The sequence below is a fragment of the Protopterus annectens genome, chromosome 1.part1 (genome assembly GCF_019279795.1).
Source record: "Protopterus annectens isolate FY-2018-M chromosome 1.part1, PAN1.0, whole genome shotgun sequence".
In the NCBI taxonomy this organism is placed as follows: Eukaryota; Metazoa; Chordata; order Ceratodontiformes; family Protopteridae; genus Protopterus; species Protopterus annectens.
Window position 1 is genome coordinate 1164642499 of NC_056726.1, and position 24316 is coordinate 1164666814.

At 37.1% G+C, this 24316-nt stretch overlaps 1 protein-coding gene across 1 annotated transcript in view; it reads right to left on the bottom strand.

Annotated features, from left to right (window-relative positions):
• Positions 1-24316, bottom strand: part of PRKCG (protein kinase C gamma) — a 4166346-nt gene that overhangs the window by 651791 nt on the left and 3490239 nt on the right. The gene's annotated exons all lie outside the window — the stretch shown is intronic.

Consider the following 24316-nt stretch of genomic DNA (forward strand, 5'->3'; position numbering starts at 1 on the left):
CTTCATATGCACATTGCAAACTAAGCTACATTTATAGCTTGGTATAATATCTATTTATACTTAAAAAAGAATAAAAATAAAAATTTGCTACATAAATGCCCACAACTTCATTTATTGTAAAAAAACACTGAGCACTTTCGTTCTTGAACTTAACAGAACTTCTTCAGAGTAAAAGAAATTGCATCACTTTCTGCTGTTTAAATACAGATATTGATACCAAAAGCAACCACATTTAAAGAGAAATGTACCTTTAAAAATAACTTACTTCAATAATTTAATATTAACTGTAATAAAAACCAATAAACAACATTGTTAGTTAAAACAACTCATAAAAAAGAGATTTCTTCTTCAAAACACATCCTATAAAAATAATATCATTAATACCTGGGGTATTTGCAGCATTGAGATTCTTCTTCTTCTTTCGGCTTTTCCTGGTTAGGGGTCAAAACAACGGATGACCTGTCTGCTCATGATTGGCAGTAGAGTTTTATGGTGTCAAGTTGCCAGCTCAGTGCCCAACCTTCCACAGAAGGCACACACATGCACGCACTCACGCCTAAGGGCCAATTTAGATAGTCTAATCCACCTACAGCATGTCTTTGGGATGTGGGAGGAAACTAGAGCACCCGGAGGAACCCCACGCAACCACAGGGAGGACATGCAGACCCCACACACAAGGCACCCCATCCAAGGATCTAACTGGAGAACCTCGTGCTGTGAGGTGACAACACTAACTGCTGTACCACCGTAGCTGCCCCATTTGTAGCACTGAAAATAATTTGCCAATAAAGTTCCCTTTCTTCCAAGGAAAACCCACATTTCCCCCCTCCGATTAGGGGGGAAATGTTTTCAAGTAAACAAAAAGAAAATTTTCTAAAGTCAGTACAAACCATAGAATCTTTGTATAATGCATTTCTACTATCTTTCATAAGGATAGTGTAAGTATGCTTCTAAAACCTTTTTCTAAAGGGTCCCTCTGTCTTGCCTGCATAGAATGCAGGACAGATGGCTCAAAGGGCCAAATATACTACCCTTTAATATTGCAGTCATAACTCTCCTTAAGTGAAATCACACTACAGAAACCAGTTATTGAAAAATGGGTATCTTGTAATATATATATATATATATATATATATATATATATATATCTATATATATATATATATATATATATATATATATATATATATATATATATATCTGCATTGTTTACATGTCCCACATTGCCTCATACCCAGTTTCTCGGTAGAATGTGTACCCTGTTTTGATTTAATTCAAGTATTGTCTTGAAGTTAAAACTGGTTTTATAAAGAAAACCTCGGCCCCAATTTGGTCATAAGCTCAAATGCACCAAAAATTATGGGCTAGAGGGAACTAATAATTTCGTTATGGGAGGTATATCCCTACTATAATTTAACAGCCCTAGACCAGTTGTTGTCCTTAATAGTTGTCCCTGCTGCTATGCTCTCCCCATAACACAACAAGCGTTTGTAGCATACATGACTCTGACTTTTCACCCACTCTCTTAAATTCAGCAACACGTCTCTTGGGTAGCCTCAGTCTAGGAACATATCACATAGAACAATGACTTCATTATCGAAAACTTGGTCATCAGAAATAAGCTTACTCAGCCTAATCAATTGCCCCCTCACAAGATTTTTCTTCTGCCAAAATGGATGCTGGCTATCATAGTGGAAAAAGCTGTTAGAGTATGTCACATTCCAAAAACTGGTTGATTCAGATTTACAACTCTCAATATTTTTAATGACTAAGACATCAAGGAAAGATATGGAAACCAAACTAAGATGATGTATAAACTGCAAACAATTTGGTTGTGCCATTGATATAGGCTACAAAGACCTCCAATTCTTCAACACCCCCTTTCCACATAATAAAAATGTTGTCCAGGTACTTAAGGTACAACTGGAATTTAGACTAGAAAAAGGATGTGAACACAAAATTGCTCTCCCAGGACCATAAAACCATATTGGCAAACACCGGTGCTGAGGCCACTACCATGGCAACCCCTTTCAACTGCTTAAAATATTTGAAAAATACAAAATTAGATCTTAACACAAGGTCCATACAGTGACAAGCAATTTTAATCTTCTTTTTGTCAAGGTTAGTCCCCATAGTGATGGCCTCAAAGAGCCACTCAAGACCTTGATCATAGGGAATTACTAAATTCATATCAAAAGTCACAAACCAGACATCCTCCAAAAAAGCAGTTCTTGAAAGAATTTCCAAAAAGTGCCATGAGTGTTTCAAAATATGTTCCTTGTTGATCCAAACATCTTTTAACTTGTCGTCAACAAATTTCACCAATGGTTCAGTTTTAGAGCCAGCTGAGGCAACTATAGGCCTCAGTGGTGGGTCCTCCACAGAGTTATGAATCTTTGGTATCCCAAAAATGACTGGAATTTTTGGCTTCTTAACTACCAAATACTCCCTCATTTTATGTGCCATGCTGTGGGTACAGCACATGTCTTCAAGCCAAATATCAATCTGCTTGTAGGAAATATTAATTTCATTAAGGGATATCTCAGAGAAAAATTCACCATTGTTCAAGTAAACCAACATTTTGTGCTAGTAAATATGGTGGTCCATAACCACCACCCCACTACCTTTGTCTGGCTTCATGATTCTCATGTTTTTTTCATTGGTGATCTGGCTCAACAGTAGCCTCGCCTCACTACAGAGGTTGCAAAAGAGTTTTTTCTTTTGGCTACACCAACTATGAATATCATTCTCACATAATCTTCAAAGAGTGCAGCAGGTGGTAACATAGGAGGGTTGAAAATACTAGTTCGACACAACCATCCACCTTCTTCAACAGTGGTCCTGAGAGCAAGCAATCATTCAAGGTTGAGTTTCCTAATAAAGAGTTTTAACTCGATAATCAAATCAATGACACTACAGTTGCTAGAGGGGATGAAGTTAAAAGCCTTCTTGAAAAGAGCACCAAAAACTGGAGTAATGTCAAAGTAGGAATTGTTATAAACCTTAAAACATCCCAAATCAATAAACTTTTCAACTATTTTGGCATTCTTCTGTCATAGACTTCCCCTGACACTCTTTGCATTTGGCTGCAACCCTTCTAATTCCAGCTTTGACCTTTTCATTCCAACATCCCTTCTCTTCAACCATCCCTCCCAGATATTTCTGTTAACCTGTTTCACTATTTTCCTTTATATCTCAGTATTCATGCTTGAGAATATGAGTTAGAGTCAATGCAGTGGTGAAATTGTATGGTGGGCATTGTTACTGTGCAATGTGAGAAACGTATGAGAAGCAAGTGCTAATTGTGTAATGTGAGAAAGGTATAAGATGCCAGTGCTGTGTAATGTGAGAAAGGTATGAGATGCAAGTGCTGTCTAATGTTAGAAAGGTTATCAGCAGCAAATGCTAACTGTGTAATGTGAGAAAGGTATCTAACTGTGCAATGTGAGAAAGGTATGAGACACAAGGGCTGTGAAATGTCAGAAAGATATGAGACGCAATTGCTAACTGTTCAAAAGGTGTGAGAGGTGGGTATTGTGTGGGACTGTTTTCCAAACAGCAATTACACTATGGTAAGTGCAATTCTGGTGGTGGTAATTATATAATTTCTGGCTCCTCTCTGCAATCACAAGTGAGTGTAATATCTGTTTATATGTATTGCATTCTGTAGAGGGTGAATGCAGTTTGAGACAAGTTTGCATAATCTGGTGAATGAGTACATCTGTATGTGTACTTGGATATTATATGGATTAGCAGTTTGGATGACAACTGCTCTTTGTCAGTGTGCTGTCTTCAGTGAGATGGTCATCATTTAGTCTGTTGTTAACATAAAATACCTAAGACTTACATTTATTTAATCAAATGGTTGCCTCTCATCAAAGATGGAACTGTCACATTTTATAACAACTCCTGTTTTGTAAAAGTATGCGGTGTTCATTTTGTGTTTTTTAGTGGCAGGTTTGTGTTACAGCAAGGAGTGTGTGCTGATGTGTTATGGTTCTACTTCATTTAGAAGTGTGTGTATTGAAGTATGAAACCACCAGTGGATAATGGGTGTGGGTATTTGCATGCTATATGGTGAACATCTGCATATGTAACTGTGAGAATGAATGAGTAAAGTCTGTGTCTGAATGGTAGATTTTTTGATGAAACTGCGCATGTGTATTAGACTAGTGAAGTGCAGCTTGTATACACCTTTAGATGAGGTCAGTGGTTTTGGGTGTGTGTTTGTGTCTGTGCATCTGTGCGCGTGTGTGTGTGTGTGTGTGTGTGTGTGTGTGTGTGTGTGTGTGTGTGTGTGTGTGTGTGCGTGTGTGTGTGTGCGTGTGTTGGTGGGTTGCAGTTAGAGCAAAGGCTAGGTTAGGGAATAGGAATACATTTAGTGTAGTGAATGTGAGCTGATGTATGTGGTATGTGTCTTAGTGCCTTGTGCTGTCCTTATATATATATATTTATTTATTGAATTTAAAAACAGCATTTATATCACGTTATCGAAAGATGAAAATAGTGAATGCTATTTCATCGGCCCCAAAACATCTAAACATGAAAATATCGAACATTCAAAACAGCAAATTTTTTTCCATGGAAAAAATTTGCTGCTCCGAAACACATACACACAACACAAGCACATCAAACAAACAGCAACCACACACATACACTTACATTCCTACATCTAATGCTACACTAAACTAAACATACATTACTATCTACCCTCTTACCTTAACCCAAACCCTAACCCTAAGGTCCGTCACTATCTCACACTCACCTAACCCCGCGCCCTAACCCTAACTCACTTAAACCGCCCCTAACCCTAAAGTCTGTCACTATCACACACACGCCTAACCCGCGCCCTAACCCTAACTCACTTAACCCTCCCCTAACCCTAACATACAAACAATCGCACACTTACCTGAACCCAACCCCTAACTTTCCACCACAGCGCTAAGAATAGAGAAGCCACAGAAACGGCCAACCGAATTCCTTGCAGAGGAAAGAATTTGCTGTTCTGCAGCTTTGCTATTCTTAGCATTCACTGAATAGTGTTCGATATCAGAACATTCAAAGTTTTAATACTTTGATGTTCTGATATAGACCCTATAAACAAGGGTAGAGTACTTATCAATACATGTAATTTTCAATCCCACTCATACAGAGTACATAAGGTAACCAAAATATAAAGTGGCAGTGAATCAAATACAAAGAATCTGTAATGCTAATAATTCAAATGTGCTGTCAATATACATTTTACTGCAAAGCTTGTTTTATATTTAGGGAGAAAGGGCAATATATATAAGGTTGGTATCTACAAGTATGAGGTGGGATAACTGAAGCAGTAGAGACTGATAAGATTGTTAGATAAAGAAGAAACATTAGTTGATTTAGCTTATATGGCCTGATGGTTTGCAGTAACATTTTGTATTGATTTTTTTTTATTAACATATCATTTATTGCATTAGAACATTAATACATGTAATAAATATTTTTTTTAATTTTGCACCTAAAACTTAATAACTATTTATACTATATACATTACATGCATACCTTATAAATAAATAATAATCAATTTCAAAATGTAATTAAAATAAATAATATTTAAGTAATTATTGAATTGTCAAGTTCATAGTTTCCAATAACTGTTGAATTTTTTTCAAGGATTGCAGAAAATTGGTAACTATGATCTTTGTTTTATGACTTCATATTCTTTACTTATGTCAAACTTTCTTGTACTTTTTGGAGCTTTTCTCCCCGGGCCTCCTCTGAAAATGGGTTTCTTGACCCAGTCAGACTTTCCCGGTAAACAAATGTTAAATAAATAGATACAACATACTTTCCTCAACAAAGTAATAAATTGTTCAAATTGAGAAGAGACTTGTGATATCTACTTTCTTTAATGGTCTTACTTGCAACAGCTAAACCAAACCATACAAGGTAGTACTGACAATTTTGTACAATATTCAGTATTGGAGAATTAAAAAGAATCAGATAATTTGAAACTGAGAATGTATCAGTCCATGCTGCTTATAAGAAACGATTAGCACTTTGCCAATACAATCACAAACTAGAACAACCATAGCTAATAGGAATCCAATCTGCTTTATACTTTTCATTACATCAACAGCAAAATTTGTTTTTGCTAAAAGTTGTGGTGTCTAAAAAGACCTGTTTAAATACTACCATGTGAATACTTTCCATGAATGATCAAAGAGTTATTACCTACTGACTTTAACATTAAAAATTTATCTTTGTAAGATAGAACATTAACTCTAGCCTGCAATAAATACTTCCAGAAATTGCCATTTATATATATTTTTTGTAGTATAATAATCTTATAATGCTCAGAAAGAAGAGAGTTTTTATTTTTATAAACACTTTTACATAAATAGTTTATTAGATTAGAAATATTATTACGATTTGATTGTAAGATCCTCCAAAGGTTATCTAATGAGAAAGATCTTATATTTATTTATTTATTTATTCATTTATTTATTTAATATTTGTTTACCAAGAAAGAATGAGTTAGTACAAAGCCAATTTTCAGCAGAGGCTCGGGGAGAAATGATCCAGATGCATGTCTTTGAAACGTGGGAGGAAACCAGAGCACCTGGAAGAAACCCACACAAATGCAGGGAGGACATGCAGACTCCACACAGAAGGCATTCCAGCTGAGAATCCAATCTGAGAACTTGTTATTATGAGATGGCAACACTATTGCTGCACCACAGCACTATATATATCTTAAATTGAAGCCGTTAATTTTGATCTAAACAATCCTATCTCCTTAACTCCACTCTGTTAACATTTATTAACAATCTTTAGAGATATGAAAAAACTATCACTCGATTAAACCATTCTTTAGCTACATCAGAAATCTAAAAGGGAAGGCTCAGATTTATGCTGAACTAGTAGTGGATGGTACCACTCATACTGAACCTGAGGAAATGGTCAACCTGCTAGTAGACAGATTTGGTGCAAACTTCACCCCCCTGTTCCCACCAGACATACCCCAAAGTGTACTTGTCACCAGTCCTCTACCTAGTTTCTCTCAACAGCAGGTCATAACCGCACTCTCCATGGCCAAAAACACAGCCTCTATGGGAGCGGATAACATCCCAGGCTGCCTACCAAATGATCTAAAACAGGACCTAGCAGAACCACTTGGCACTCTCTTCAAATACAGTCAAAGTGCAGGCTTTGTCCAAACAGAGTGGATAACAGCAAAAGTAATTCCCTTGCACAAAGGGGGTCCATCAACTGACCCTGGGAACTGTAGACCCATAAGCCTAACCAGCCTCATCTGCAAGCCTATGGAGAGAATCACCATGGACCACAAAAATTATTCCATTCCATTCATTTTTTGTGGTTCTTAGTTTGTGGAAGATGTCTACTCAGAATCACCATGAACCTTATAAGCAAAGACATAGGTGACCTTGAAACTCTTGACCCGGCCCAATTTTGCTTCATTAATGGTAGCTCATGCTTATTTAACCAGGTGGACTTCTCTGAGAATGTCACCAAAACCTTGGATGAAGGCAAAACAGTACATACAGCCTATGTTGACTTAGCCAAGGCTTTTGACACAATTCCCCACTCAGGCATCATTGAGAAACTCATCCAGGTGGAAATTAGCCCATATGTCACTGGATAGGTAGCCATCTGGTTCACAGACAGAACTCATGCAGTCAAAGTCGGGGATCAAACCTCTACCAGAAGACCAGTTACCAGTAATGTACCAGAAGGATCTCTGCAGCCCCCTACTGTTTGGAATCTATTTCTCAGAAATCCAGGCGAAAATAGATGGCCTGTGGCTTACCAAGTTTGCCGATGACTGCAAACTGGGTACAATCATTGAGTCCCCCAATGATGTTGACATACTACAAAAAGGGCTTACACAGACAAATGACTGGTGCCAAAGCCATGGACTTAGACTAAATGCAAAAAGATGCATTATCATCTCTTTCCACAAAGGTGAAGTCCCTGCAAATTACAATATTAACAGTAACCCCCTTAGCTCAAACCCTGAGGTGACAGATTTGGGGACCCAGGTTGACAGTAACCTTAACTTCAATCACCATGTGTCCACAGTGGTTCTGTGTTGCACATCTCATAAGTAAGGGCATTGCATCCAGAGCTAAGGATGTTATAACTCCCCATGTACTTATTACTCATCAGACCACTATTAGAGTATAATGCTCCATCTGTATGTACCTCACCAGACACCTGCAGCAGCTGGAGAGATCTCAGAGGTTTCTCACCAAGAAAGTCCAGGGCTTTCAACACATGACCTACGTGGACAGACTGAAGTCCCTGTCACTGTATTATGTATCTTATAGGCTGCTGAGAGGCAGTTTGTGCCTGGCATACAGAGCATTCTTGGACTCTACCCTAATGGCAATGCTAGACATCTTCAAGTGAAGTGGGACAAGGTTCACTTACTGTAGGGATCTTAAACTATCCTGTGACATTAACAGGATATGTTGGAGAGACAAATGTGTCCCCCAGAGATTGCCACTCCTCTGGAACAAACTCACAATTCACACAAAACAGAGCTCCTCAATGACCCTATTTAAGCGTAACTTAGAAAACTGGATGGAAGACCATAAATTTACCCCAGGGATATCACCTATGTTCTTCTTGGATAAGGGCAGTCAGTACTGATCATAGACTCATACTGCAGATGTAGACCATACAACTTGGTCAATAAGGGAATAAGGGGGATAATATGGCTAGGCTTATAAAGGCCCGAGGGCCAATAGCTTAGTCACCTCATATGAACCTATGAATATGGCACACAGCAACATATCTTGCCAGTTGGACAGCATGACCACTGTCATCCAAAACACATGAGAAATGACATGTCATTCTGTTGCACATACATAATATGGCAATGCACAAATCCAAACCATATTACAGGGGTAGTGCAGAACTATGGACAACATCTGTCTGCTAGGTTCCTTCAGTAAAACACATGTTTACAGGCTAGCTGTGGCAGCACCAGCTGCAAATTAACTGTCACAATGTGTGGACAGTGGAATGTGGGTGGAAACTGCAATGTGTTAATGCATGTCATGCACACATTAAATGTAATTAAATGACGCATGGTGATATCTGCATGGTATGTTTGCACATGTAACACATAAGCATGGCATTTAGATGGTATGCATGCACAAGAAAGAGTGCATATACAGTTCAATCAATTATATGGCAATCAGCATGTTGGCAGCATAACACAAGTGGAGCACAAAGACAATACTTATGGATCTGAGGGACCAGGCTGATGGGACGAGCCTCACGCATGATCTCCTGGACAATCTCTCTGATTTAGTCACACATGGCCTGTGCCATATCCTGGAAGAAGTTCCCTATCATGTCACTCATCTGTGTTCAAAACACATTAGTCACATATGGTCTCCTCTGTTCCAGTCCTGGTGTCATCTCCTCTGGGGCACAACTGTCATGATGACTTGGGAATGTGAGGGTCCACTTTCCTTGTCATCATATTTTGAAGACTCTGGCAGAGGCCTGGCATGTGCTCGTCTTCTATGTCTGATCAGCAATCGTCCACAGGTCCCATGCTCTGTCAAGATGAATCACAAAACATGACAGAAATGAAAAGCAAATGTCTATCACACCATACATTCCCATGAAGATCATAGCTGACCTTAAAATGAAACTGATGTACACATCTAAAGTCTAACATAATTTAATAAACGTCCCATCCACATTTGAGTTCTGCAAATATAAATATGACATTGAAGGTGCAGTAGCATATATTGAACTGCTTATTTAAATCACAAAATTTGAAATGGTGCAAACATCAGCAAGTAGCACAATTATAATCAATACAATTGCTGCTAATGAATGCTTTCTAATGCACACAAACCTTCCTTATGTCATTTTATCTATACTTATGGACATGTCCGATAACAGAACATGTCAGGTTGAATGTATCCATCACCAATGTGATCAGTTCAATTAAGGCCATACAATGGTATGCATAACACAGCCTACCAGTGTAAATCATGACATCATCCAAACATTTGAATATTGGCTAGCATGAAGCATGGCAAGCATATGCAAAGCAAGCACCTGTGATGTATCCTGGCTCGGTTAACTGAAGCTGCTCAGAGTTTGGTGACTTTAGCCAGAGATCTGGAGTGCATCTGATCTGTAATCCAAGGCATCCACTGCAAAAAACTGTAAAATAATTATATGTGAAACCTGTATTGAACTTTGTTGACTGAATTTATTTGACTTGCTGATTAATTTTTGATGACTGTATCTGCATTTCTTTCTGTACTTTGAAATTCTGTACTTCTGCCTTATATATCATAGGCTAGAGTCAGACTTGCTGAATCTAGGCAGTTTGGCATCACTGTTCTCTAAACCAGCCATCTTACATTAAGAGGGCCTCGCTACACCCTTGTGGCAGAAGTGTGCAGCTCAGGTTCTATCTGAGTTGGGAATTGCTGGAGAAAGGCTCAGTTTGGGCCTTTTCCATTTGTAGTTTATCTTAAAACTGTTGAATTTTGCCTGTATTGAAGCCTTGCATTTGTGCTTAGCTGCTCATCACACAATGGTGTTTAGCGCTTCCCTGTATAGATGCAAACGCCTGAAAACTTAAATTTTCTATCTGTCAGTAGGACCCTCCCAAGTCCCCTGTTGCAACTTAACTGCACATTGAGAAGCATCACCACATCTCTTTACCCTAAACTGTTAACAGAATAAGCCCCTCTGTTATTCCTACATCATAAACTGATCTAAGGAACCCACTTCCCAACAGTGCTACGGTATAAACCTGCCATTATGGATGGTCATTTTCCAATTATTTCTTTAACCAGCCTGATTGACTTGAGCATTCTTAGGCAATGTAGTAATTGCCTCATGTATACTGACAACCACTTAGTTCTGAAACAAACCAATACTGCATGTAAGAGATATAATTATACTATCAATTTGGAAACAATCCTCTTACGTAATAAAAAAAAAACAAGACATCAAACAGGTTGTCAGCTCATGCACTTCACCTCTCACACAAGTTCAGGACACAACACATAAACCCACATACACGGAGGTACTCACTAGAATCCTACCAAGAGATCAAAGACATCTCATGCACAAATTATCTGCATACACCTCAACATGTATAGAGACCACTGTACATAAAAACACACATATCAGTTTCTCATCAAATAAGCCCCTAGAGCAAAATACATTAAAATCTAATGTCTTGGTCATATGAGACTCCATAGTGAGACACAAAGATGTCCCCCTCACTAGGATGGACAAGGAAAAGGTCATGGTCAGCATATCTGGCACCAGAATCTGTCAAATTGTGTATGCACTCAGGTCACTTAACAAGTACTGTTATTTCTCTGTCATAATCCATGTTGGGATGAATTACTTCAGACATACTTCCCTGGACTGTATGAAGAGAGACATGACTGAACTCTCAGATTATGTGCCCCAGGCATGTATAACACTAGCCCTAAACAGCATTTTACCTTCAGACAGGATGATGCCACAATACAAAACAAAAATTATTGACTTCAACAATTGGCTTAGCTTCTGGTGTCTTTCCAGGGAGATCTAGTATTTGTCAGTCTGGGAAAACATGGTTGACAGGCCACACTGCTTTGCCAGATATGGTCTGCACCTGTTTGCTATAGGCCTTTGGAATACTGGCTAAGGTGCTTGCCTCTCACATAGTGTATTTTTTAGGCAGTATGAAAATGACAGAATTTCCAACATAGCAAAATGTATTCAAGACAAACTCAAGGTTCTGCTGACTAATGCTACATGTGAAACTGTACTCCCTGGAAGCACTCCTCACCTTGGAAGATGCTGATGTCCATGTAGTCACTAAAACAAGGTTCAAGGCCACAGAGTGAACCCCAGCTGTGCAAGGGTACAATGCTTTCTACATGTTTGGACCTCAGAATGAGCATGAAAAAAACAAAGGTGGAGGTGTACTCATCTTCATTAAAGCCAAGTACACCTCGAGATTGGTCAAACAGTACGACTCTTTCAAACTACTCCATGTCCAATTAACTATAGGCAAAACACCATACCACATCATTGCTAGCTATAGGTCCCCTTCCATGAACCAATAAAAGCACAATGCCTACCTGGACTTACTGGAGTTGTTCACCATACAGCCCAACACCTTATTCATGGGAGATTTCAATTATCCCTCCATTGACTGGGTAGCATACACAAGCTCAAACCATGCTCACCCAGAAGTTCCTGGACTTTGTCAATGGGAATGTTCTGTAACAGATAGTCTGCACCCCCACAAGGGGGGGGGTCTAATGTCCTTGACTGAGTACTCACCAACTTGGATGGTCACTGCATTACCCCCTGTGTGATGCTTTCCCTGGGAGGGTCAGACCATAAAAGAGGTTCATTCAAAGTAACTATTGGAACCTACACCCCCAAAGGAGAAAAAAAACTAAAGAACTTATTCAAAGCAAACTGCAGCCTATTAAGTGATATTATAAAAAGTTTTATGCACCTGTAATCACAGGTCATAATGACTTATAGGCAGAGATGTACACAAATTCCCTGTGTATTCATCTTAGCAATTGTATAGACTTGACCGGATTAAAACCAGGCCCTCTCAAAAAAACAAGCCATCTTGTTGGACATCTCGTATAAACTGATTGTATAACAAAAGGAAGAAACTGATGTTTAAGAACAAGAGCCAATTGCCTCTGCAGAGGAAAAATTTCCTCCACAGATTGAACAAGTAAATCAGAAGTCTTGCAATGTCCTCTAAAGATAATTATGATGGTAAAATAGCATACCTAGCCAAGGACAATTATAAAGCATTCTTTAACTACGTCTGAAATCTAAAAGGCAGTGCCCAGCTATCTGTCGAATTGGTAGGAGACGGTGCCACTTACACTATGCTGGAGGAAATTGCCATCCTGCTAGCTGACAGATTTGGTGCAAACGTCACCCCCCTATCCCTACCAGCCATACCCCAAAGCATACCTGGCACTAGTTCTCTACCTAGTATCTCTATAGATCAAGTCATATCTGCACTCTCCAAGGCAAAAAGAAAAAAACTGCCTCTATGGGACTAGATAACATCCCAGGTTGCTTACTAAGCAATCTAAAACAGGACCTTGCTGACCCACTTGCTGTTGTCTTTAACCATAGCCTGAGAACTGGCTTTGTACCAGCAAAATGGAGAACAGCAACAGTAATACCCTTGCATAAATTAGGGCCATCAACTGACCATTGGAACTATACACCCATAAGTCTAACCAGCCTCCTCTACAAGGCCATGGAAAGGATCATCATGGACCTTATCAACAAGGACATAGGCCTCTATTCTGATATTAATCCTTGACAGGGAAGCCAATCTCTAGCCTGCAGTCCAAATAAATTCTTGTCCTTATTCTTTTTTTAAAGGAAGGTTCTGTTCTAGATTCTACTAAAAACTCTACCAGTGCTGGTATTTCATTTAGAACTCCCTATTTCTTTCTCTTTGCCTATACTCTGATATCAATCCTTGTCAAATCCAGAAACTATGGAAGGAGAAATGTATGTCTCCCAAATATCCAGAAGCAAAATGCAGGAGACACCTTCCCCAGATTAACCACTGTCCAGCCACTGAAAATGCAATGCAAAATTTCGCTGCTGAATACTCCAGCTGACCAAAACTGAGTATTCAGCAGCGAAATTTTGCATTGCATTTTCAGTGGCTGGACAGTGGTTAATCCGGGGAAGGTGTCTCCTGCATTTTGCTTCTGGGTTTTTGACTGTTGATATTTACTATGTCTCCCAAATATGCAACAAAATCTAGATTTAGGATTTTTGCTTGGAAATGTTTACATAGATGCTTTTATACCTTAAGTAGACTCCAGTAATTTTTTCCTCAAGTAGAAAGCAAATATTGGAGGTGTGTTGGGGAAGAAATAGGTACTTGGGAACATATTTTCTAGGAGGGCAGTGGGTTGGCAGACTTTAAGGATTCCCTGCAGGATACAGTGTCAGAGATGCTGGATGGGCAGATTGGTGTGACAAGACAGATGATTTTTCTGAACCATGATACGAAATCGGAATTGCCTAGACATGGTACGGCTTTCTGTCTAATTGTAGTGGCTGCCAAAAACGTAATGACTAGAAAATGGAAGTGAAAGTCTAAATCAACTATATTAGAAGTAGTGAATTTAGTGGCAGAGATAAAACATCTGGAATTGAGATCTTTAGAAAAGGGTAGGGACAAACTACATAGGAAAAAGATGGAAATTGTGAGAACAATACATAGAGGGCAGGAATGAGGTTTAAAAGAAGGCAGGACCTAAATGAGCTATGTAATGTTTGACTGAAAATGATTGGGTAGATCATAAGTGATGTATAATGTTTGCAACTGGGAGTGTGTCATTATGGTTTGTGATGTAAAATGCTTGCAACTAGGACTGTGTCGGTGTGGTTTGTTTTCATTTATATAAATGTATGATTGCTTATGTCATGACAATTTAATAAAGATATTTCTTATTTAAAAAATGGGCAGGAATTGAATAATTTATGTACTGTTGTTTAGATTATATATATATATATATATATATATATATATATATATATATATATATATATATATATATAATAATAATTGTTATGTAAATTTCATGACCCATACACAGACAAGACCTAATGGGAAGTCAATAATATCTGTAATATTGCAGTGAGATATATGTGTCATATGTCTTTAATGATATACACCGTATGATGTAAGCACATTGTCCTGATTTACAGATCTACATTTGTGTCTTCTTTTAGCACATCAACTGTCTATATCCTCCATTAGCCCATCCAGTTATCATTATATGGAATCTAATGTGTCTCAGTATGGTAGCATGGCCTCTGGCACACAGGACAGTGACTTGGTGGTACAGTCCAGCTAAGATACTGACAGTTGTGCAGATGTAGTTGTACCTCAGATGTGGATGGAAACTTATCCAGCCATTCTGACAATGCGGGGATATAGGATGATGGACCAGATGAGGCTGGTGAACAACAGACCCAAACTGAGACTGCTGTTAATGTTGACAGTTCCCCACAGCACATTTATACTGGACATTGTAGAAGATATATGCATGCAGTTGGTGTTCATGGGCAGGTGTCAGATGGTATCTGTCTGCTCCAATGTGCAAATTGAACATTGCCAGCAATGTCATCGATCTGACATCCATGCACTTACCCATGCCACAGATTATGTTACAGACTAGTTGGGTATGCTGCATGAAGGACAGGAGCACAGACTTAGTGAGGTAATGTCATTGGTGGCTGCACAGAATGAAAGTATATTATCTGTCATATGGTCGGTGGAATCCCTGACCTCCACAGTACTATACTAGGGGAGTCCCCCAGGGCTCGGTACTGAGCCACTCTTTTTTGGCATCTATTTCTCTGAAATGGAATCATATGCTGAAGGTTTATGGCTAAGTTTGCAGATGATTGCATGCTGGGGATTATTATCAACTCACCTGCAGATACTAGCATTCTTCAAGGTGATCTATCTCTGACTAATGAATTGTGCCAAAGCTTTGGTCTTAAACTCAGTTTTATGAAATGCATAATAGTACCATCCCAGCTATTTACCATGTTGACAACATGTCCCTAAGAGGTGACCAAGTGGTCAGGGATCTGGGTACACACCTAGAGAGTAGCCTTACCTTCTAACACTGCATGGCTATAGTGGTGAGGGAATTATTTTATGTTGTGCAGCTTATAAATAAGGGCATGGTATCAAGGTCCAAAGAGGTCTTTATCCCACTGTACTCCACCCTTATCATACCAATCATTGAGTACAATGCTTGTTTCAGTATCTAAATGAGCAGGCAAATGCAGTAACTAGAGTGACCACAGAGGTTCCTTACAAAAAGAATAGAAGGCATGACAAGACTGCCTTATGCAGATCACCTTAAAGCCCTTTCCCTCTTCTATAGATTGCTGAGGGGTGATCTATGCCTGGCTTACAAGGCATCTGCAAATCACATACTTATGAATTGCTTGCATATTTGTAAGATGAAGAGTACCAGTAATACAAGGTCTAGGTACCTGAATTTTGTCTTCAACGTAAACAAAACATGCTGAAGAGACAGATATGTGTCACAGAGATTGTTCCTCCAATGGAACAGGCTTCCCAACCATGTGAAGCTGAGTTTGTCTACTATCCAGTTTAAGTGCAACCTAGACCAGTGGATATTTACATACCATGTCTGGCACTCATGTCCCTTATGGACAGAGGTTGCTTCTAAATGCCTGGCCCTCAATGTTGTATTTGGATAAAGGACATCATTATTCTTTTGGGAAAATGTGGCTAGGCTTAGAAAGCCCCCGTGGGTCATTAGACTAGTGACAATCTATGAATTTATGAATCTATGAATGAACATATCTGACCCCAATTATTACATTACTGTATCCATACTTTACTGTGATATACTTGGCTTGTGATATTATCAGTTCTGCAGTATGTTCTATGGTGTTGACTTTTTGCAGCTTTTTATAGTGGAAGGATAGGAATGTGCAGCACTATGTGTCCCTTATTGTGTGCCATACACTGTTAAAACATCTTGAGTATGTATGCATACCTGTGTCAGTTGTGCCCTGAGTTGATGATCCCTGTTGTGACAGATTAGTATATATTAATAATGTTATATGTTATGATTATGATGTTATGTGTGATGCTCAGTGTGTACATCTAGTGGGTAACTGCCATGAGATGCAATCCATGCTGCTGTGGTGGGGCAATATCTGAACATCAATGTTTAACCCATGTACTTATGTACATGTGGCTTGTCATGAATCAAAGTGTGACCTAGGCTTACACTTGTTGCACCCTGTGTTGCCTACACCTGAGACTTTTGTCCCCTATGTCCTCCTGTTCCTCCTCTGATAGTTGTGGAATATCATTTACAGACATCAAGGGTTCTTAGGGTAGTTCACCCACACCTGTAGCTGGAAGACTGTCATGTGCTGTAGTTAACATGTGCTATAGCATGACGCACACCATTATCATTTGTGCTTCACTTCAGGTGTGTATGGCAGTGCAGCCCTGGATGTGTTTAGGTATCTGAACCTATCTTTCAGTACACCAAACAAACATTCTGTGGTATTTCTAGTTGCTGCATGCACTATATTGTTGGCCTAATCTAAAGGGTTGGATATTTCATGATATGGGGTCATTTGCCATGGCTCAAGTGGATAACCAGAGTCACCTGTTGTGGGGAATAAACAGACATTTGGTCAGCATGGATATTGTTGGGAGGGGAATCCATACCTTACATCCTAGCTGTGTTCCTGTACTTACCCAGTAGCAGTCCTTCAGATATTTCACCTTGTTGGTATGGAGTCCTCAGTTCACTTTCCCTTCATATGACAGCATCATGGAAACTTCCACGGTGTGTTGTCATGATGTTTGTTATGCTGACATCTTTTGAACACACAATCTAGCAGTTCAGGGATGGCCAGCCTTTCTGTTTATGTATCAGTCTGCTTCAGGATGTACTGGTGTCTATAGGTATGTGTGTGCAATCTGTTGCATAGAGTACATTGGGAAGTTTGCAATACTGTAAAACTGGTGGATTACAGTTCTCCATTCCATGGGGGTGGATGGAAAGTGGATGTAATCATCCACATTGTTGCCAAGAATTTTGCCAGGACATGCCTAGCAGTTGTCTGTGACACTCCCACAGCATCCCCCCTGTGTCTTTTAGTTGTCCCAGATGAAGTACCCTTGGGCTGAGACACACTTTTGTTTCAAGGGGGATGGGGTTTCCTCATAGGGTACACACAGACATGTGTGGGACACACATGTTACAGACAACTTGAACCAGCTACCTGTCGACTTTTTGCTGGTCTGGCAACTGGTTTAGTTTCATGCTTGCTATGACTGTAGCTGGCTGCCTTTTAGGGTGCACAGCCACATCTTTATCTATGGCCTGATCACTGCATGCTGTTGCAGTTAATCAACTGCAGGTTACATTTTTCTTTTTTTTTTCAGTATTGTTATGGAATATGGTGGAACCCATAATAGTAGCTTCCATTCATTGTGGATTGCATAGCATATGCTGAAGATTTTATAAACAGAGTTGGTGTTACAGTTTGTCAGATTTAAGTTGCATAGGGCACATGCAATGTGTTTTGGAATCAGACAGGCATGCACATAATCTGTAATTATCCTACACCAAATAGCTAAGTACTTGGAGAGGTTCATTGTGTTTCCTGAAATTGCATCCAAGGCTGGTGCACTGAAGTCTTCCTTCGGCAAGCTGCACTGACTGCAAGTAGCTTCCACAAACTTTATGGAATCTGGCCCTTAGTCTGAGTGCCAGAAGGAGACTTAACCTTCATGGTAGAAAAAAAAAAAGAAATATTTAAATAGCGATCATAAAATCAAATAGTACAGCTGGTAATATAATACAAAAAAAAATTACCATCTACAAATCTCGACCCACAAACCTTATGCTTCACAAGTAATGTAAAACAACAGTATGCTAACAAGCAGCTGGTGGGACATTGCTAAAGTTATGTACTTTGGCTTTTGTGCTACTCACACTGTTGGTTGCTGCCTTATACGCTACATTCTTTCTCAATGTTTTTATTTGCTGATATTGTACAGAGTAGTCAATTAGGATTTTCAGCAAACTCTGTATGATGAAAAGTTGCTCAACATTACAAACATAAATTGTAAGAAAGAAAGCCTTAGAAGGTGATAAAGCAGAAGTATGAGTAATATAACTTATTTTAAGTAATGACACTATTTTAATAAGTTGAATTCTTTCTTCAAAATTATAAATCTGATTATTCCAAATCTGTATGAAGTTTTGCTAATACTTTGTCAAAATGAATATCTCTCTGAGTCCCAAATTTCCCTTAAAACACAAAGATATTCCATTTCCAAATATTCCAAAGATTCTTTACCTAAAAGGTTTTCCATGGTTTCAACCAAACAAGAGATATTATTAATTAATAAAATTGTAGTTATATTGTTAAAAAGTAAACACAAACGTTTTTCAAATTGTCCAATAAAATGGAATATTTCAGGAATGGGTATATTTAGTCTGAAACTGTGAATAACATATAATCTGCAAATAACATCATTTTAGACAAATAATCACTTTCTAAATAAAACTCAAAAATATAATTATTAGATTTTATGGTTGTAGCTAATATTTCAATTCCTAAAAATAAAACAAGGAAAAGTGGTCATCCTTGGTTTATACCTTTCAATATGTCAAATTAATTAGAAAGATAAGAAATTGATTTTAATATAACTTCATTATGCAGATAAATGTTCTCGATTAGTATGTTAAATTCTTGTGAAAAAAAATCAAAATATTGTAAAAATTTGAAAAGAAAATTCTAATTAATTACATCAAAGGCTGGACATATAAAAAGTATATTAAAATAAATTAAAGCTAGTTCCTCTTTATTGTTTGATAAACATAATTAACATTATTTTGATATTATTCTGAGTTTCTCTTTTAGGTATATAACCTGTCATATTTCCAGCAACCAGCCTAGAAATGCATGCATGCCTTTAATCCATTTGCAAAAATGGAGATGAGCATTTTATAATCTAGAATAGATATTGGCATCTTGAAGAACAATAGGACAAATCATTACCATTTTGTATGAGTAGGCGACACCAGGAACTATTTTCATGATGGAGGATTATAAAAATTGTTCAAATTGTAGTTAATGTATTGTGAAATAAATGTATTGCTTATAGTAGAAACAGTTTGCATATTTCAGAAATAATGCAATCTCTGCCCAGAGCTTTAATCAATTTCAATAAGTTCATTCTTTGTTTACTTTTACTGATGGAAATCATTTTTAAAATATCATTATTTTTTAAATCAGAAGCTTTAATAATTTCCAAATTGTCTAAAATGGAATGTTCTGTAAATAGTTAGTCAAAGAACAATTGTTTGAAAAATTCAAATTCTTACAATATGATCTGAGTACAGAAGGAATTCATTTAATATCATTCACAGTTTTATTATTCTTAATATTTAGAATATTTGTAATATGTTACTTCCTAGAATATGTTTTAGATCTTCTAATAAAATATGCACACTTCTAGGAGTTATAGCAGAAATACAGCTTTTAAGTGTCTCTAACATTAAAGTTTTATGTATAAAAATGACTTGGTATTGATTATTAGGATTTTTAATTTGATTTCAAAAGATTTATTATCATTTTGAAAAATGTTCTTAAGTTTCTTAATCTCTTCTTGAATCACGTTGACATCTTTGTCCAGTTGTTTATTCTTTTTATTATAACAAGACATTATACCACCATATAGATAAGCCTTAAAAGAATCCCATATCATTAACAAACCTGTTTCTTCCTTAAGAATAGTATCTATGAAAAAGTCAGCCTGACTTATGAACCACAAATTACAATCATCTAATTTGGTTATATAAGATGGAATCCAAGAAGTATATGTAAGTTCTGTAACCTATCTTTAAATTCATAGGCATGGCATTGTGATCCATAACAGGACAGTGTACAATCTTGTAATTTAAAATTCTCAAGCTAAGTTCTTGAAATATAAAAAAAATATCAATTCTAGAGTGTACATTAAAAACTTGAGAATAATGAGAGTAATCATCTGAGTCATAACCTTTAAAAGAGAAGGAATCAATCATAATTAAAATTCTTAGCAATTTTTAACAATTTTGCAGAAGCTGAAATTCTGGTATCTCTAGCAGAACTACTTACATTTTTAGTAGTGCTTTAGATCATGTAGTTTTCAGGGCAAGTTCTTTATCTAAAAAGGAGAGAATTTTAGATCTTGGTGCAGCATAATGGTTAGTGGGAATGTGTTTCCCAACTGACAGGTGAACTATCTCAATTATGAAAGAAAAACCTTCTAGAAAGTCTAAAAGTTCAGAAGTCCACAATGTACAAAAAGAGACCATGTTCACTCCTTCTGCTCTATCAGGAACTCAAAAAAAATTCTTAAATTATAACTGTTTTCTCTGTTTTCTAAATCTTCAACCTTGTTTAATGGCCAGTTACTTTGTTTCAACAAAAACTCTGCCTATATTTCTTTTTCTTTAACCCTTCCATCCAAATTGTTTAACTCAGTTTCCATTTGTTTTGTTGTGGTATTTTGGGTCTCAGTTATAGTCTTTAACATATCGGCTTTTTAAAAACTATTTTCATGTAATATATCAACTCTAGACTGGAAATTGTCTGTTTTGAATGTCATTTCTTGTAGAGAAGTTAAAACTTGCTGAAGTTCTTTTTTTTCAATGTTATTTCTCCCATAACATTTATGGGTGAATTCATTTGTAATTCCACTGCAGGATATATGAGAAAAGAATGATAAAATATTATATATTTGGTCAGTTTTATAATTATCAAGTTTCACCATAATACCTGAGAAGTAAATGTATCAAATATTAGATTATAAATATTTTCTCATTTATGATTTTTGAACTGATGACTACATAGCACACTAAAGGAGCTATTACACTGCCACCATCTTGGCTCCACTCCAGTCTTGAAGGAACCTTTAGCTTGCTTAACTAGATACATTTTTAGCAGTCTATGGAACTTTGAGTAAGATCTAGTGTCCAGACATTTGTGTGGGAAGGACTCTCATAGTTTGGGATGAGAAACGAGAAGGTGTGATCAGAGGCATGAAGTTTGGAAAGTGGGATTTGTGTTAAAGGGCCAACATGATTCAAGTTTGTGAGGTTGTCTGCAGGAACTTGTCTTATTAGTTTAGAGGTTAAAGGAGGAAGAGTTTGTCCGTGTAGGAGCCTGAATAGTTGTAAAACTAGTAGTAGGTTTGCACATTGGTTAACAGGGAGCCAGTTTTCTTTTTACAGAATTATACAGTAGGGTTAATTTCTTAGGGAGTGTATGATAAATCTACACAGTTCGTTTTCTAGTGTTTCAAGGGTAGTGGACTTTTTGATAGATGCTGCTATAACTATAGGGAGGCAGTATTCCAGCTGAGCAAGAAATGTTCATTTCCCTATTACAGCTTTGGGTATGACAGGAAAGCATTTTTTTCTGCTATTACTGTTTTAGAAAGGGTTTTTTGAAGTTAAAATGTAAGGTTAGATGCAGGGACTGGGTTAGATTTAGCACACATTACTAAGTGATACACAGTCTGAAGCGCCCCTGTCATCCTGAGTAATGAATAATAAGAGAAACTTTAAAACCCAGTATACCCCTAACCCAAACCCTACACATTACTTTAAACAGATATCTTCCTGTAGCACTATTCAGACAAATTTGGTCTGGATGTAGTAGTATGTTTTTTTTCTAACAAGACTGTGAAAAGAAAGTATGTTTTACTTTTGTGATTTTTTTTTTCAGTGTCCTTTGCTTTCTGTAAGAGTGCTTTTTGGTACAGTGGCATTGTTAAAATATAATAAATTTTTTGTGTTTTCCATGAATTACCACAAACCCACATATATGCATACATGTACATATGTATATATCTATATCGAGTGATACATATATATATATATATATATATATATATATATATATATGTATATATATATATATATATATATATATATATATATATTATATATATATATAGATATAAATACACACACACACACATATATATATCTATCTATCTATATATATATATATCTATCTATATATATATATATATATATATATATATATATATATATATATATATACATACATACACACTTATATATGTATATGTGTGTATATATATATATATATATATATATATATATATCTATATATATATATATATATATATATATATATATATATATATATATATATATATATATAGTCCAAGTAGAGCCAAGCAGCAGAGACAACTATGCAGCATCAAAAACACCAGAAATTCAGTTATAAAAATGAAGTAAAACTTTAATGTGTACACTGGTAAGCGCTTTCGCTTGTAGCTTCTTCAGACCATCAATGAAACCACATACTCTAACAACTCTTTCTAATATACTCTGAGGCATCCATTCAAATCTTTCAAGCAATTATTCATTAAATAAAATCAATGAAATTAAAGCAACAACACTACAATACAGCATACTATATTCATTTTTAGAAATAAAACTATGCTATGCATACAAAATGCATATATATGGATAAATAAACACTAAACAGAATCAAATACATATATTAATAGAAAACGTTTAACTTCAAGGTTTCAAAAAATATATATGTATATAGTGTATGCATATATAAAAAAGTTCTGTGCATAAATATTTATACAAAAGCATTCAATAACACTTTACATGAATAAACTAAAATTGATGGACGTATATAACATAAATTCATCATACAAATCAAGAACTTCATGTTACCTAAGACGGTACAGACGGTGGAAGGCTCATCTACCATGTAACCTCCTGGACTTCAGGATAGGTTTCAGGGAGGCTCTCTAATTGAGACTTCTCCCTTGATCTGCTCTAAGCCTTAAAATACATTTAATTTCCCTCCCCTCAATGCAGTTTCTGATGTCTCCCTCCCTGGCAAGGGGTATTACAATATCTATTACCATAAATTTAAAATTATGGTCTTCCCCTGCTGCCATTACATGCATATCTAGAGCATTTGTGGAGGATCTAACCCTAATGCCATACAGATGGTCCCTTATCCTGTTTTTAAGCATCCTGTTGGTCTTACCAACACAGAAAGACAGGGAGGTATGACATACCACAAGATATACTACATGTGAAGTGGTACAATCTGCCAAGGCAGTAAATCTATAACTCTGCCCTGTATCCGGGTGCACAAATTTGCCACTTGAGTCTAGGTATTTACAGTAACTGCATTGTCCACAAGGAAGTGTACCCATACTCTGCTTGTGTCCAGAATCATTTCTATCAAATGGTTGGCAAAGGATCCTCTTTAAATTGGGCTTATTTTTAAACCTAAACTTCGGTGTATCACCCGCAGTATCTTTAACATCAGGGTTGGTAGTTAACACCCCCCAGTGCTTACTGATTACATCATAAACCATCTTATCAGTAGTGAAAAACATGGGAATCCTAACCTCAGTAGAATAAGTCACAGGGATACCCTTGCATCATATTCCATCCTATTAGAGAAATAAGGGCTAGCTGTCCCTTGTCTGAGAGAATCTAATTCGTATAACCCATCATTAATCTCATCACTACTATAACCTCGCTTCACGAATCTTTCCTTTAAGGCATTCGACTCTGAACAAAATCCCATATCAGATGCATTCATCTGGGAAACCCTCATCCCTTGCCCTTTAACTATGTTCTTAAATGTATAGCAAAGATGCATACTGCGTCTGTGTAAAAAG